This window comes from Suncus etruscus, chromosome X (genome assembly GCF_024139225.1).
Source record: "Suncus etruscus isolate mSunEtr1 chromosome X, mSunEtr1.pri.cur, whole genome shotgun sequence".
Taxonomy (NCBI): domain Eukaryota; kingdom Metazoa; phylum Chordata; class Mammalia; order Eulipotyphla; family Soricidae; genus Suncus; species Suncus etruscus.
In genome coordinates, this window is record NC_064868.1 from 22,931,993 (window position 1) to 22,950,738 (window position 18,746).

Consider the following 18,746-nt stretch of genomic DNA (forward strand, 5'->3'; position numbering starts at 1 on the left):
AGGGAGATGCAAATCAAAACAACGATGAGATACCACCTCACACCCCAGAGAATGGCACACATCATAAAGAATGAGAATAAACAGTGTTGGCGGGGATGTGGAGAGAAAGGAACTCTTATCCACTGCTGGTGGGAATGCTGTCAAGTTCAACCCTTATGGAAAGCGATATGGAGATTCCTCCAAAAACTGGAAATCGAGCTCCCATACGATCCAGCTATACCACTCCTAGGAATATACCCTAGGAACACAAAAATACAATACAAAAACCCCTTCCTTACACCTATATTCATTGCAGCTCTATTTACCATAGCAAGACTCTGGAAACAACCAAGATGCCCTTCAACAGACGAATGGCTAAAGAAACTGTGGTACATATACACAATGGAATATTATGCAGCTGTCAGGAGAGATGAAGTCATGAAATTTTCCTATACATGGATGTACATGGAATCTATTATGCTGAGTGAAATAAGTCAGAGAGAGAGAGAAAAACGCAGAATGGTCTCACTCATCTATGGGTTTTAAGAAAAATGAAAGACACCCTTGTAATAATAATTTTCAGACACAAAAGAGAAAAGAGCTGGAAGTTCCAGCTCAGCTCAGGAAGCTCACCACAAAGAGTGATGAGTTTAGTTAGAGAAATAACTACATTTTGAACTGTCCTAATATTGAGAATGTATGAGGGAAATGTAGAGCCTGTTTAGGGTACAGGCGGGGGTTGGGTGGGGAGGAGGGAGATTTGGGACTTGGGTGATGGGAATGTTGCACTGGTGATGGGTGGTGTTCCTTTTATGACTGAAACCCAAACACAATCATGTATGTAATCAAGGTGTTTAAATAAAAAAAAAAAGAAACTGTGGTACATATACACAATGGAATATTATGCAACTGTCAGGAGAGATGAAGTCATGAAATTTTTCTATACATGGATGTAAACGAAATCTATTATGCTGAGTGAAATAAGTCAGAGAAAGAGAGAGAAAAACGCAGAATGGTCTCACTCATCTATGGGTTTTAAGAAAAATGAAAGACATTCTTGCAATAATAATTTTCAGACACAAAAGAGAAATGAGCTGGAAGTTACAGCTCACCTCAGGAAGCTCAGCACAAAGAGTGATGAGTTTAGTTAGAGAAATAATTACATTTTAACTGTCCTAATAATGAGAATGTATGAGGGAAATGGAGAGCCTGTTTAGAGTACAGGCGGGGGTTGGGTGGGGAGGAGGGAGACTTGGGACATTGGTGATGGAAATGTTGCACTGGTGATGGGGGGTGTTCTTTACATACTGAAACCCAAATACAATCATGTATGTAATCAAGGTGTTTAAATAAAATTAAAATAAAAGAGTTTGTGTTGTTCCTTTTTCATGTATTTTGGGCACTGCTCCAGAGTATATGTTGACTATTGCAGTGTTTGGAGTTTCTACCCATTAAACCCTGTTATTTGATTGTTGAGTATTAGTTGTGTATAAGTTGTATGTTCTAGGTGCTTTAGAATTGTGCTATCATTCTGTGTTTATCTTTTGTCTTCTGAGTTACTTCATTTAACTTAACATGTTCTTGGTCCATCCACGTTGCTGCAAAGTCTGTGATTGTATCATTTTTGACTGCCATGTAGTCTTTCATTGTGTATAGATATCACATCTTAATGATCCATTCATCTGTTGTTGGACATCGAGGTTTGTTCCAAGACTTGGCTATTATACTGAGTGCTACGATAAATAGTGCGGTACACACGCATTTTGGAATAAATGTCCTTCCATCTTGGCGGTATATACCTAGGAGAGCAATTGCTGGGTCAAATGGCAGCTCAATTCTAAGTTCTTTGAGCACTTTCCAGACTATTCTCCATAGGTGTTGTACTAGGGGGCATTCCCACCAGCAGTGGATGAGAGTTCCTTTCATACCATATCCCAGCCAACAGAGATTGTTCCCATAATTTTTGATGTGAGCTATCCTCACTGGTGTAAGGTGATATCTCATTGTTGTCTTGATTTGGTTTCCCTAATGATGAGTGAAGGTGAGCATGTTTTCATGTGTTTGTTGGCCACCCTTCTGTCTTCCTCAGAGAAGTGTCTATTCATTTCATATCCCCATTTTTATGGCTTTATTTGGTTTTGGGTGGCTCAGCTTTCTGAGTGCTTTGTATGTTCTAGATATCAGTCCTTTATCTGATATGTCGAGTGAAAAGATTTTTTCCCATTCTGTTAACTGTCTTCTTGTATTAAGTAAAGATACCCATGACATTCTTCAAAGAAGTGGATCAGACACTTTTGAAATTCATTTGGAACAATAAACACCCTCGAATAGCTAAAGCAATCATTGGGAAAAAGAATATGGGAGGAATTACTTTTCCCAACTTTAAACTGTACTACAAAGCAACAATTATCAAAACAGCATGGTATTGGAATAAGGATAGGTCCTCAGATCAGTGGAATAGGCTTGAATACTCAGAAAATGTTCCCCAGAGATACAACCATCTAATTTTTGATAAAGGAGCAGGAAATCCTAAATGGAGCAGGGAAAGCCTCTTCAACAAGTGGTGTTGGCACAATTGGATAGCCACTTGCAAAAAATTAAACTTAGACCCCCAGCTAACATCATGTACAAAGGTAAAATCCAAATGGATTAAAGACCTCGATATCAGCCCCAAAACCATAAGATATATAGAACAGCACATAGGCAAAACACTACAGGACATTACAGGCATCTTCAAGGAGGAAACTGCACTCTCCAAGCAAGTGAAAGCAGAGATTAACAGATGGGAATATATTAAGCTGAGAAGCTTCTGCACCTCAAAGGAAATAGTGCCCAGGATACAAGAGCCACCCACTGAGTGGGAGAAACTATTCACCCAATACCCATCAGATAAGGGGCTAATCTCCAAAATATACAAGGCACTGACAGAACTTTACAAGAAAAAAACATCTAACCCCATCAAAAAATGGGGAGAAGAAATGAACAGACTCTTTGACAAAGAAGAAATACGCATGGCCAAAAGACACATGAAAAAATGTTCCACATCACTAATCATCAGGGAGATGCAAATCAAAACAACGATGAGATACCACCTCACACCCCAGAGAATGGCACACATCACAAAGAATGAGAATAAACAGTGTTGGCGGGGATGTGGAGAGAAAGGAACTCTTATCCACTGCTGGTGGGAATGCTGTCTAGTTCAACCCTTATGGAAAGCGATATGGAGATTCCTCCAAAAACTGGAAATCGAGCTCCCATACGATCCAGCTATACCACTCCTAGGAATATACCCTAGGAACACAAAAATACAATACAAAAACCCCTTCCTTACACCTATATTCATTGCAGCTCTATTTACCATAGCAAGACTCTGGAAACAACCAAGATGCCCTTCAACAGACGAATGGCTAAAGAAACTGTGGTACATATACACAATGGAATATTATGCAGCTGTCAAGAGAGATGAAGTCATGAAATTTTCCTATACATGGATGTACATGGAATCTATTATGCTGAGTGAAATAAGTCAGAGAGAGAGAGAAAAACGCAGAATGGTCTCACTCATCTATGGGTTTTAAGAAAAATGAAAGACACCCTTGTAATAATAATTTTCAGACACAAAAGAGAAAAGAGCTGGAAGTTCCAGCTCACCTCAGGAAGCTCACCACAAAGAGTGATGAGTTTAGTTAGAGAAATAACTACATTTTGAACTGTCCTAATATTGAGAATATATGAGGGAAATGTAGAGCCTGTTTAGGGTACAGGCGGGGGTTGGGGGGGGAGGAGGGAGATTTGGGACTTGGGTGATGGGAATGTTGCACTGGTGATGGGTGGTGTTCCTTTTATGACTGAAACCCAAACACAATCATGTATGTAATCAAGGTATTTAAATAAAAAAGGGAAAAAAAAAAAGAAATCTGAAAGATTGCTTGGTAGGACATTTGCCTTGTATGCAGCCAACTTGGGTTTGATCCCTGGCATAACATATGGTCCCCAAGCACCGCCAGGCATGGCCCGAAAACAAACAAGCAATAAATAAAAAAATAAAAAATAAACCAAGAATAGAAAAAAAAAAAAGATTTCTTTTGCCATGTAGAAGCTTTTTTGTTTGATGTAGTCCCATTTGTTTATGTTTGATGCTAACGTTCTTGCCATTGGTGCTCCATCCTCGAAGACCTTTTTGATATATAGGTCTTTGAGTGTTCTGCCTATTTTATTCTCGATAAACTTTATAGATTTGGTTCTGATTTCAAGATCTTTGATCCATTTTGAGTTGACTTTTGTAAAAGGAGTGAGGTATGAGTCAATTTTCACTTTCATACATGTGGTTTTCCAGTTGCACCAACACCATTTATTGAAGAGACTTTCTTTGTTCCATTTCAAGTTCTTGGCTCTTTTGTCAAATATTACTTGGCTGTATATCTGGGGGTTTATGTCTGGGAGTTCTGTTCTGACCCACTGGTCTGCGGTCCTGTCTCTGTTCCAGTACCATGCTGTTTTGATTACTATGGCTTTATAGTATAGTTTCAAGTTAGGTAAAGAGATGCCTCCCAGCTTCTTGTTTTTCAGTATGTGTGTGGATATCCTGGTTTTTTTGTGGTTCCAGATAAATTTTGTGATTGATTGTTCTAATTCTTTAAAGAATGATGTCTGAATTTGGATAGGGATTGCATTAAATCTATATAGAAGTTTGGGTAGGGTAGTAATTTTGACTATGTTAATTCTACCTATCCATGAGCATGGGATGTTCTCCCATTTCTTTAGATCCTCTTCAATATCTTTCTGAGGTGTTTTGAAGTTTCCCTGGTATAGGACTTTCACTTCCCTTGTAAGGTTGATTCCTCGGTACCTGATATTTTTTGATACTATTTTAAATAAAATTGTATTTTTAATCTCTCTCTCCTCGATTTCGTTGTTTGTATATAGAAACACTTCTGTCTTTTGTGTATTCACTTTTTATCCAGTCACTTTGCTGTATTGGTTAATTGTTTCTAGGAGTTTTACTGTGGACTCTTTAGGGTTTTCAATGTATATCATCATATCGTCTGCAAATAGAGATAGTTTGAGTTCCTCTTTCCTAATTTGGATTCCTTTGATTCCCTTCTCTTGTCGGTTTGCTATTGCTAGGACTTCTAGGGTTATATTGTATAAGAGTGGAGGAAGTGGACAGCCTTGCCTAGTTCCTGACCTTAGTGGGAATGCTTCTAGTTTCTTGCCAATAAGTATAATGTTGGCTGTAGGCTTTTCATAGATAGTTGTAACTATCTTGAGGAAGGTTCTTTGCCATGTTCAGAATAGGCACCACACTTGCCAATGTTCTGGGCTCTACACTCTCAGCTGCAGCTCAAGAAGGCTATTACTAGCCACCGGGGGTGGAGGGTCAAGGGACTCACCATCACTGAGGTTTTCTCAAGTTCTCATGTCCTATGTCCTTGTTCTAGCTCCAGTTGTTGATTAAAATATAAAATTGCTGAGGCTTACCAAGGTACAGTTTTTCTAACTCCTCAGGCAGAGAGGTGATAATGGATAGTGGTGGAAAAATAATTCACAAGCAATCAGTTAATGTTTCATCAGAGTTAGCTCGCTTTATTTCCTCACGGCTTTTTTCTCTGCCATGAGTCTTACTGCTATCAGCTTTCTTTTCTGAGCAGCTTCTTGCTGCTTCTCTTCTGGCTTTCTGCCTTTTGCTACTCCTCCCTTCCTCCAGCCAGACTCTTTTATCTTTTATTCAAAACCATCCACCCATCCCAGTTGTGGGCAGTTCTGACCATCCAGGTGGACTTTTACATACTAAAAGAAGAGGTTAGGGAAAAAGAAGTTGGGGGCAGGGTTACATTTGACACCTACACCAAAAGAACAAAATAGTTAATTCAAAGTGCTATTTTTATTGTGAGATCTGAAGACAAACCAAATATCCAGCAACATGTGAGTGGATAAAATAATTGTCGTATATGTACACACACAAAATGAAATATAGAATATTACACAGTTATAACAAAAGATGAATGGAACTGCTGGAAGATATCATACTAAACTAAATTACATCACAGCGGCTAGAGCAAATATCAAATAGGCTCATTTATCTGTGGCTTATAGAGAAACAAAACTAGGAAATAAATTGTATATAACAATGGCAAATTCTTTATTTTATACGCCTATTTATAAGCTTCATTTATAATTTTATAACTTAAAGTTATAAATAAAATTTTAATTTTAACTTAAAGTTATAAAGTTATATAACTTTATATCTTACATTTATTTATAAATGAGTCATTTTTAACTTAAAGTTATAAATAAATTTATATGACTTTATAACTTAAAGTTATAAATGAATAAGTTCTGGATATAAAATACAAATGCAAAGTGCACTTCACTATGATTTATTATATTCTTGAAAGTTAAGATGATAGATCTTAAATATTTTGATCACAAGTACACAGGATAATGGGTAGTGGCAGATGTTATAAAAACTTTATTGCAAAGGGCTAAGTAAATAATTTGGAGGGTTGAAGCAAATGCTTTTCAGATTCTAGGCTCCAAGTTCAATCCATAAAACTGCATGGTCTGTCTCAAGCATTAAACCATCAATTTTATGAAGATATTTCTCCATTTTCTTCTACAAATGTTATGAAATTTAAGATCTATACTATATACATAATTCATATTAACCTAACTTACATGGCATCATGTAGATGTTTATATTTACTCTCATGTATATTTTTATTGAATTGCTTCAACATTTATTGACATAGTTTTATTTTTCCATTATATTCCTTTATTTGGCAAAAATCAATTTGTTTTATAATTGTATAAATATTTTCATAGTCTGTCTCTTTCACACTCCATCAAGCTATTTTTGTCTTTCTGCCAATAGCATGCTATCTTGATTACTATCTTTTCATAGTAAGTTGTATAGTGTTCCTGTTGAAGGATAATTTGACTAATATAATTATATCCTTTTGAATGTTCAAATAAATGTAAATTGACTATTCTGACTTAAAGTTATGCTAGTATTTTTATTGGGGTTGCATTAAAATTATAAAGAGTGTAGCAACAATTCACATTTTAATATTTAGTCTTTAATTTAATGATTAAATGTATTATTTTTATTTACTTAATTTTGGGGGAGTTAGCCACATTCAGCAATGCCCAGGGCTTATGCTTTATTTGTAAAATTATATTACTATATTTTAATTTTTATGTATGTACTTTTTTCTATAATGATCTGGCATTTTGTGATTGGGATAAATTCACTCATTCTGATTATTTTTGCTGTACAATATTATATTGCCTATGAATAAAGGAAGTTACATTTATTCATCTCCAATCTTCATTTTTATTTCTTAGCATTGACTTATTTGTTTAGGATTTACAGTGCAATAGTGTCCAGAAGAGATTTTCCTTTTACAATTCATTGTTAGAGATGCAACTTATTTTCTTTCTGCACTGGATATGTTAACATTGAGCTTTTTCATAAATCATTTTTCCCACAATCCTGAGAAATTTAATAAATGATTTTTTCTATTTGTTCCAATATTTTACTGAAACACTGAGGCAATTAACCAATATTTTCCTGTCATTTCAATATTACTATGGTACAATTACAATGATTGTCTTCTGATTAACAGACATTATTTCATGTGATAAAGCCCACTTTTCTACTTCTAATTAAGCTATATATTTAAAAGTATCTTTCTAAGATAGAATTTTAGATAAGAGATATTTTTCTTCATTTATAATTTTCTTGATGTAATATTATAGTTGTGGTTTCAAAAAATTAGTTGGCTAAAATTTTATCTGTAGTCTGAAATAATTTGTTCAAACTTGGTATTTTTTCCTTAAACATTTAGTAGATACTTTATTTTAAATATTGGTTCTCATAGAAACATGTAATGTGATAAATGCCATTGTAAGCAGTGTTCTACTCTATTCTACAAATGAGGCAGATTCCATTTATTTTCATCTGGTTAAAAATATTTTCTAATATCACATCTGATTTCTACTTTTATTCAGAATTATGAAGAAAGTGCAGTTTCTAAATATTTTTACATACTCGGTGACTTTCTTATATATTTTGCTTATAATTTACATTTAGTTCTGTTTAATCATAGAATATACTTTGCACTTTCAACTCTGCTCAAAATGTATCAAAGTCTTATTTTTATAATACATAATGTATTCTATATTGGTGAATGTGTCATACTTATTTAAAAATAAATTGTTGTCTGTAGAAGTTTTGTATACTGTTATAAAATGTTAATTTGGTAAAGTTCTATATTAGCATAATTCAGATATTTTGTACTTTTGCTGATTTCATTCCTTTCTGCACTATAAATTGCTAAAACAGCGATTTTGAAATCTTCAATTATAATTATCACTTTAGTTCTGTTTATTGCATATATTGCCTCACTATTTATATATATTTAGAATTGTTAAGTATTACTGATTAATTCACCCTTTAAAATAATTAATTTATCTTTAGTAATATTTTTAACATGAAGTCTTTTCATAATATATATTTCCTACCATTCACAGTTCTGTTATTTACATGTTTTACATTTGAAATGTTTTTGAATTCTGTAAATACATAAGGTCTATATATATTTATGCTTAAAAATAACTTTAATGCTTAAGAAACTTTCATGCTTTTAAATGTTTTCATCTCTCTGGCCCCTGATCTTTTTTTCACTACGCTATAGTGTGGATAAATATCATTAGTCTGTCTTTAGTTAATAAGTACATTTTCTTTAGCAGTGATATCTCCTAATGTACAGTTTAGTTTGTACTATTAATTTCTCATTTGAGAATATTTTATCTTTTAGTTGTAGAATTTAGTGCTGTTGTTTTACATAAAATTTCCTTTCCTATACATTTTATTATGCTCATATTTTTCTTTAAATTTTATATCTTTTCCTGGTAATTCCATCACTAAAGAATTAGTTTTTATTATATCTTAACAGAGACACCAGGATCTGCAATGCTGTTACAAAAGTTTCAATCATAAAATAATGGACTCTGAACCCACCACTGTTGTCAGCCAGTGCTATTGGGTAACCTCCCAACATCCACCCCACCTCTTAATAAAACTCATTTAAAAAACGTTTTTATTGTCTTTGGAGTGATAGTACGGAAGGTAAGGTGTTTGATTTTTGGTCCCACATATGGTATCCTGAGCCCTCCAGGAGTCCTGAGTCCAGAGCATAGAGAAAGCCCTTGGCACCGCTGGGTGTGCCACCCGAAAACCCAAAACTAAAAACAAACAAACAAAAAATACCAACGCAAATATAAAAAAAATAAAATTGTAATTTTTTGTAGTTTTATATTCGTGTTTAAATTACTGTTGCCTCTTAGGTTTGCTATAAATCACATTACTGCTCCACCTCCAAACGTGTGCAAGTATCAATGTTCCTTTGTTACTATCACCAGTCTTCTGTTCATCCCTCGAATTGTTGTTCTTTAATGTAGAACCAAGAATTTTCCTGCAGTGAAACTTTATTTTCCCTTGACATGTTACTATATATGGCACAAATAAGTGAAAACATCCAATATTGGTTCTTCACTGTCTGACTTTCCTAAGCACCTTACACTTTCATCCCAGTTTTAGACAACAAAATAATTTCATCCTTACTTGTTGCTGCACAGTTTTTCATTGTATATTATATCCTATGGCTTTATTCACTATCTGTACTTAGACATTTGAATTTTGTCTAGGTCTTGATTATTGTAATAAAGGCTGCAATGAACATAGGTGTGCATGTATCTTTCTAAATGAGTATTTTTTGTGTTTGGGAAATACATGCTAAGAAATGCAATGGATAGATCCAATGAGAGTGCCAGTCTTATATTTTTGGGTACCTTGCCATTCTGTTTTGTACAAAAGATGAATCAGATAGTATTACTATCAGCCATGAAGAGAGTTCCTTTTTCATTCCTTCCTCACCAACTTGGTTGCTTCTAGACATTTTTATATTTTCTATACACACTAATGCTATTTTAATGTAGATTTCCATGAATATTTTCTCATATTGGATTAACTTTTCCCTAATTACATGTCAAACATTTCTGGTTTTTTTTCTCAAAGCTATAGAAGTTTAACTTAATTTTTGCCCAAAGATTCAAGCGTCTTTTCTGTATATACTTTTGGAATTCATTATCTTTGATAAATCTTTTAAATGTTTATTTCTTGATACCATATCCAGTAAACTCCAGATACTTCAGTATCTCTGATCTATATTCTTATTTTCACCAAAGACTTTGCTGAGGGCTGGAGTGATAATACAGCAGATAGTTAAGGGTTTTACCTTGTATGAGACCAACTTGAATTTGATGCCCAGCAGCTCATATGGTCCCCTAGCATCACCAGTAGTAATTTCTGCAGAGCTAACAGTAACCCCTGAATATTGCTGGGTGTATCACAAAAACAAACAAACAAACAAGAACAAAAAGACTATTGTGGATATCACTCATGATTAATTTAAAAATTATTACACTTAAAGATGTATGAGTAAACTGATTCTCATATCCAGGTACTATAAATTTATACTTAAATATCTGGTAACTATAGTTACTTGTCAGAATTAGAGCATACTTGTCAGAATTTGTATTTCTGTCATCTATTTTATATGATATGCTGTAATGTTGTATTTATATTTATAGGTTTAAATTTTTGATTTTCCTCAAAAATTTTTGAAAGTGTTATCATATCTTAATTTTTTAACTTGCTAAATGGTATTTATTTTGTCCATTTCATATTTTTATATTTACAATTACATAAATTAATGGCCAAAAAGTAATTAGGAAGGTTGGATTTATAGCATATGGATAGGGTGTTTGCCTTCCATGCAGGCAACACAGGGCAGACCCGGGTTTGATCTCCTTTATTCTATATGATCCCCTGAGCTTGCCAGGAGCAATTTCTGAGTGCAGAGCCAGGAGTAACCACTGGTGTGGCCTAAACACACACACACACACACAAAAACAAACAAACAACAAGAAAAAAAAACCCAAAAAAGTAAATAGGGAGAATTTGGAAAAATTTTGTCTGTGTAAAAACTAATTTTAAAGAGCAATGATAATATCATGGGAATAAAACAAGACTTAAAATAATCCTTAAGTACAAATTATAAATAGCACAATCTTCCTCACATATAACTGGGAATACATTTTATAGAAAAGTACATCTTTTCCTGTATGCAATGGCATATAATTTGATTACTCTGCTAGCATCAAAATTGCAAAAACAATGATGATTCCTTACCCACTAGCGAAAAAATGATATAAAATAAGAAATCAAATTTAAACATCATGTTCATTAAGAATGACACTAATTTTGGAATCGAGCTACTTGATTACATATATGTTGTCCATGAAACTGCTCTGTACACAGTTTGTTCACGCGACTAGAAAAGATCACATCAAATTTGACTTATTGGAACTATAAATCTTTTAGTCTGTTAAGTTTTAGCTGCTGTGAATTTAAACAATATGCATCTTCCTTGCTTTGTTTATGGCATAACTCCTATAACATCAAGCCATTTTCCACTTGTTAATAATTATTTACTTTGATGTATCTATATAACAATGAAATTGTCAACTGTAAGCATTCTTTCCAATCGTTCCTCAGCATGCCACACTTTCTCTAGTCAATTCTGACTCTCAAGATGTGTTATCTATAGATCATTGAACTATTTAGTATTCCAAATAAAACCCTTTTCAATCTTGACTCTTTGAGACCCAAAGGTTCAGCAATGACTGAAAAAGATCTGTCAGACACTTTGGTTCTTTATTGCTTCTCAGGTCTACAAACTACTTCCTTATTGATGCTTATGAAAGAAAATAAAATCACAACAGAAATTTGATTACTTTTATTATATAAAACACTATTCTTTGATAGATGCTCAACCTGTAAATGCTGTGAAAAAAATTTGTTTACCAGTTAAATAACCTATTAGATTTTTTTATTAATTTTAGTAAAACTGATTTGTTATACTTATGTATCTAAATTTCTAGCCCTGCAAATTGTAGTATGTAGTTTATAGTAAATTAATATATTTTCAAATCTGTATTTAAATATCTGAGAATTATACATTTTAAAGAGTATTTTTATACCATGAAATTAAATACAAAGAGATAGTGCAGTGGGAAAGATGCTTGTTTCCACAGGCAACTCTCCCAGGTTCTAACTCTGGTTATTCTTATTATCCCCCAAAACTCACCAGAAGTAATTGCTGGGCATTGGAACAGGAGAAAAGCCTAGAGTTCCAGAAATATGACACCCAAAGCAAAACAAACAAAAAACACAAAAAAATAAAGAGCATCTAAAATCAAGTGGTAGTGGAGATTAGGGATTTTTGTACAGCAGTTCCTAAACATTAACGCTATTGACAACATGTTACACAATTATAATAAAATTTAATTATAAAAAAGTGTATTTCACTCCAACCAGCTTCCAACACAAAAAGACAACTTCCCAGCCTGCCTTGCCTCAGCCTGAGAAACTGCCACTGCTGCTACTGATTAGTTCTCTATGGCCCCTTTCTCCCACCTCCCTTCACTGTGAACTCTTTCTTGCTACAGAATTTGGTTTGTGAGAGACCCCCATCTTGGGGACATTTCCTAATCTGTGACTGCTGGGAGCCATTATTCAAACTTTGCAAGGCCATGCTGCAGGCTGAAGCTGTGCTTGGATTTTATTCCCTCTAGTCTATTTCAAAAGACTTAAAGAGAATATGTATATTTCTTTATACATTTCTTTTGACGTATTTCATTAATAGGTATATTATTTATTGTGCAGTTTATTATGTAAAGGTAGTTTTCCCCACCCCTTTCTGAATTTGTTTTGTAGGAAATTCTAGTAGTTAAGTGCCTCTCAGGTTATGAATTTATGTTATAACCAGAGTTTAGTGATTGTTTAATCTTGTTAATTTTACCCCCATGTGTCATTGATCCTTTTTGCATAGGAACATTAAAATGGGGGAAAGATTACATATAAAAGGAATTTCTTATCTAATAGGGATAGGAAATGATAAATTTTATGTTGCAGGAAATCTTTAACCCCAAACATTTGTCATTGTGACTTGATTTAGGCTTCAGTCAAACAGTCATAAGCCATTCACCCCTGTTCTTGTATCCCATCTTTGGAGCTGGATGGCTTTCTGCACCAGCACCAGGAATTGGACTACTGCCTTGGCACCGACTTGCTCCAGAGTGGGTTCATATGACATCCCAACAACTTTGACAGAGCAAAAACTTGCTTTCAGGGCAGGCTTCCCTTCATTACCAACTAACAATGAGATGAAACCAGAAAAAGCTGCATGACTTTGACATAGAATCTATGCAAATTTATGCAAAAACAAGATCTCTAATTACAAAAACCTGACTGTGACAACCATGATTGAAGAGAACTTTTACTGGGATCATGAAGGAAGATTTTGGGTTTAGTATGCATAAAGCCTATAGTTGGTCTTATGAAAGGATGCTTCATCGGTAGGGTCTTCCTTTTTTTAGGTCAAAGGATTTTATTTTCTATTTTTCTCAATTTTTGCTGTGCCTATGCAAAACAATGCCACCACCCATTTTTTCTTTTTTTTTTTATCTTTTAAATAGGGCTCCTACCTTTTTCATAGAACCTTGGGACATGGATTACTTTGTTTTACCTCATATATCCACATTTTTCTATAAAATCAAAAAGAAAAATAAAATAATAGGATGGAGGCCAGATGCCAAGTGGTCTCCAGTACATTGATGGAGAAAAAAGAACAGAAAAATATCTAAGCCAAAGTCAACAACAACAGAATCAAGAGTCTTAAACTAACAATCTAAACTTAAATGGGCCTGTTATATTGGCAGGCCAGGATGCAAAGTGTGGTGGTATAGGATGCACTCTGGGATCATTGGTGGAGAGAAGTCAACACTGGTGGTAGAAATGGCTCTGATTCATTGTATATCTTAAATTCAGTTATGAAGGACTTTGCAGATCACAATCCTTTCAATAAAATAAAAAAATAAAAATGCACTTGCTATCAAAAGTAGATTTTTAACATGCTGGTGTGAGCACTGCATTTTGCCATCGGGCTACTTTATTAAATAACTCTTAATATAAAATTTTAATTTAAATTTATTAAAAGAATCAAAGTCAATTAATATAAATGATATGGCACATATTTCTAGTTAACAAATCAATTTCAAAAAAACTTTTGAACATGTTTGGTGGCACATTCAATCTGATGGACACTGAAGTATGAGTCTTTAGTGATATGTGCAGGCATCAACATGTTAATGATAAAAAAGAGAAGAGATGGGTGAAAAACTAAAAACATCTCACACAGATTAACTGACAATGATCACATTTCAAGAGACAATACCTTACTTCAAGTGTTATCCTTCCCAATTAGATTGTAAGATGATAGTTGTAAGATTTGTAGGAAAACACAACTATGCTTTAATCTTAATCTCTTCAACTAAACCCTAAGGTTTATAAAGTTAACATTTATTTTTAGTGGTGTTTGTGACTTGTTTTTAGATAGATATAAGTGGATTAATTGAATTTGTTTGGATTAGAAAATGTAGAGATCCAGACTGTAGAGATAAGTTACTCCATTGCCCAAATCCTGAATGGTCTCATAATATAAGACATGTGAAAATAATGGGTTAGAATAGGCATTTTTAAAACTCCTCTTTAGTTTTAACATCTGAGGAATGCCTCAAAATTCTAAATTTCAAATTGTAATTTTACTAGTAAGATGCCTAAGTGGCATATTAATTACGTCAGGAAATTAATATAATCAATATAATGGTTAAACACTTGAGTTCTGTTCCCTCCCCTCAAGCACCATCCTATTTATTTCATTTTATTTATTTCATTACAGAAAAGACTTTACTCAAGAGAAAGAAAGGAAAGAGAATTATGCAGAAAAGCTGCCAAATTACTAGAATGTTCTCCCAAAGATGGATTCTAGAGAAAGGCAAAGCTCTCCCCCCTTTACATTTTTAATAAAAGGTGGGTTAGTATTTCTTTATTCTGTCCCAAGAATGTGGGCCATTATGACAAGGGAGACAGTACTGAGATGATTCTGTCTGGTACCTGGATGTAACAGGGCCTAGGGTATCTTGTTTACTGAGCACCAAGATGCAGTATAGTAAGTAAGGAGGGCACTTCCCTTGTATGTAGCTGACCTGGTCAGGAATATAATATTCCTGAGTCCAGCTAGGAATGGTCCATGAAAGTAGAGATAGTAGTAGACCCTGAGCACAATCAATTGTGAGCCCCCAAAACAAAAGACATAAAAATGTTTGGCCTGTACTTTCTAATTGCTTATCTTAAAACTAAAATCACTTCCAACTCATTAAGATTAAATACATTCGAGGCTGGAGTGGAGGCCCAAGTGGAGGGCGTCTGTCTTGAACACGCTAACCTAGGACAGACTGCAGTTGGATCCCCGGATTCCCATATGGTCCCCAAGCCAGGAACGATTTCTGAGCATATATCCAGGAATAACCTCTGAGCATCTCCAGTAGTGCCCAAAAAAGATTTTATTAATTCTCTGATACACAAAACATAGTACTAGTTTATTCAAGGAATGGTGTAAAACAACGAAGTAGGGGCCGGGTAGGTGGCGCTGGAGGTAAGGTGTCTGCCTTGCAAGCGCTAGCCAAGGAAGGACCGTGGTTCGATCCCCCGGCGTCCCATATGGTCCCCCCCAAGCCAGGGGCGATTTCTGAGCACATAGCCAGGAGTAACCCCTGAGCGTCAACCGGGTGTGGCCCAAAAACAAAACAAAAAAAAAAAAACAAAAAAAAACAACGAAGTAATTACCATTGATTAGATTATTTTTAATGTTCTTAGACACTACAGATATAAAACCTAAAACAAAAGTAACATATTATAAAAATTCAGAATTACATGCTAAATAATACTGTCTAAATGAATATATACATACCCTGTGGTTTGGTATACAAAAGTCAAGAAGACAGTGAGCACTGGCCAGCTGAGTGATGAGGTAGTGTTGGACTGGACAGGTGGAAAATTCAGAAAACTGAACATAAGGGGAAGGATGAAGAATGTCATCTATTAACATCTCATTACATGCAAATCTAGTAGTGTAGGCAAGCCACTAAAATCTGCTCACTCTGAAGTTTAGGGTTTAGTCCAATGTAGTTAACTGCTTTGCCTCACCTAGTTTTCAAAAGGAGAACATCCAGTGGCTCTAAAAACATCCTGCTAATCTGCCCTAAATCTACCCACCTTTGCAAAGTTAGCACCAATTCTCCCCTAGGCAGCATGTATACAAATGTAACTGCCCAGTTTTCTGTCACCATTGCAGCACTGTCGAATGAAATGCCATACAAATGCTCCTTGTTCAGCTTCTCGACAACGTCACTTTCAGACCTTTATTGTTGCCTGAGGTTTTGAAAAGTATTCTGTCCTCTTGCAATTACCCTGGCATTTCATCATTCAGTTCTTTATCACAGGATATGAAGACCGCATCAACTTCCACATAACCTTGAGAAGCTGGATATGTATGATTCCTGTGGAAGGAGCTGGCAGTACCACTCTTGAGGCTTAGGCTTCTCACTGCCTTCCTAAAAGCTCTTTCCAGTACAAATGCTCAATAGTATTCCTGCCAATTATATTAGTCGCAAAAGTAAAGAAGCTATTTGAGTTTCCTTTCATTAGCAAAATCAGGTAACAAAATACAGGTACTTTTGTAAAAGCAATGTAGGATAAACTAAACATTAAAGCTGGAAGTTCTGAGAATCAGATATAGGCCATGACTATCTAATTTATTTTGAATTAATATATATATTGAAATTGATGCTACTTACAGAGAAATTAGATTGATGCTCAAACTCCTTATCTTGACATACTAATGGAATAATATAAAATTTAATCAATACTTTCATCATGTTATTTATATTCACATACATACATTTGAAAGAAACCATTTTAGTTGTAAGACCCAAGTTATTTCTCTTCTCTTCTACTTTTTCCACTGAAGGATATAGTCTTTTTTCTGAGTTACAATTGCAGTTTTCTCTGTTCTGGCCTAACTGTGGAATGCTTAAGATCTGACTACATGTATAGATTTAAAGTTTTTTATGATAAGGAAGGAGTTTTCTTTGCATTTTTGCAACATTCTTTTCTTCCACACTAAGTAATTCCTTAGCATGTATTCTCATATTGACCTGGATTTTGATATAACATAGATTACATTTTCACGTTAAAGTTAAAGACCAGCAATGTAACTAACATTTTATTATTAATAAATAAAAGCAAGTGGTAAAATAAATCATTATAATATATTTACTGCTCACCAAAAATTGACTGCAAAATTTCTTTTTTTTTAACTAGGTCCACTTTTCACAGGGAAGCTTTTTTTCTGATGGCTCATTACTATTGTAACTGAAAAAATTTTTTATCTTAAACTAAAATAATCATAAAAGAGGTTGATATAGGATTTAAATAGAATCAATGTAATTTTATACAGAGACCTGGATAAAATTAGAACTAAACTACACAGGCACATTTTCTTTTGGAAGCTGTTTTTTAATTCAATAGTAGTTTTTCAAATTTGCCATAAATGTAACAATATAAGAAAGACAAAAAATAGAAAATGATATTTTCTACATTCATTTTGTTTCTATTGCTATAAAAGAAAGAAAATGCCAATTATATTTCTTCAATCACTTAATTTTTGACAGGTGAGAGACTAAGAAACTTTCCTTACCATGGTCTTTCTATATGCAAAGTAAGCACCATAATATTTTTTTAAAAAGGCAGCAACTAAAAGAAAAAGGGTTTTCTAATTTGACCATTCCAGATTCTCAATATTTTCTAAAATAAACAAGTTATTTTATTGTCAAAATTTACAAGAAGATTCACTGATAATTTTATCTAATTCCCAGTGTTCAGAGGGAATATATAATTCAAATTCTCGTCAAATTCTCCTAAACCTTACCTTAGTAAAAAAATGGTGCAGTTGAGACTATTTAACAAATTTACTCACTTTTGCCTACAGCAACAAATAGTTTATGCACATAAATACACATGGAGAAGTCTTAGGCATGTCAATGCAACATTTCAAAAAGATGCCAATAATAATAAGAGCTGACAACTATAGTAGACTTGCTATATGTCAAGAACTATTGGAATGATTGCTAAACTTGCATTATCTCAGTAAATTCTTGGATGTAATAAGCTAATCAAAAATAAGGGTATTATTTTTTGAATAGATAAAAAGCCACTAAGTTGGAGCTTCTGAGATAATGTGAATCAGATCTGTCATACATTGACATTATCACAAACCAAATCAATCTTAATTACAGAGATTACGCTTTTGTATTTATTTAAATTGTTGATACCACTATTCTGGTCACTAAGTGAATCAGGAAATACTGTAAAAATAAAAGACTTGAGAGAAGGTAAAATAGCGATACTACTTTTATGAAATAGGGATATCCTTCCTACTCCAAAAACACCTCAAGCATGAATATAATTAAAGTGTCCTACTTCCTTGACTGCCTGTTAAAAATGACACCTCCATAATTGTTTGATTTTTTTTAACTTGCCAAGTGGCTGATATCATGCTCTGAAATGTGTTTTATTTCCTCAACTAATGGAATTTTGTTGTCACTGCAATTGTGGATAAATATGCCAATTTTTTCTTTAACCTACTTTTAAACAAAAATGTGAATAAAGATTTTTTCTTTTCATTTTTCACAAGCAAGAACAGATATGTGACAGTGTAACCCAAGAATCACAGTTC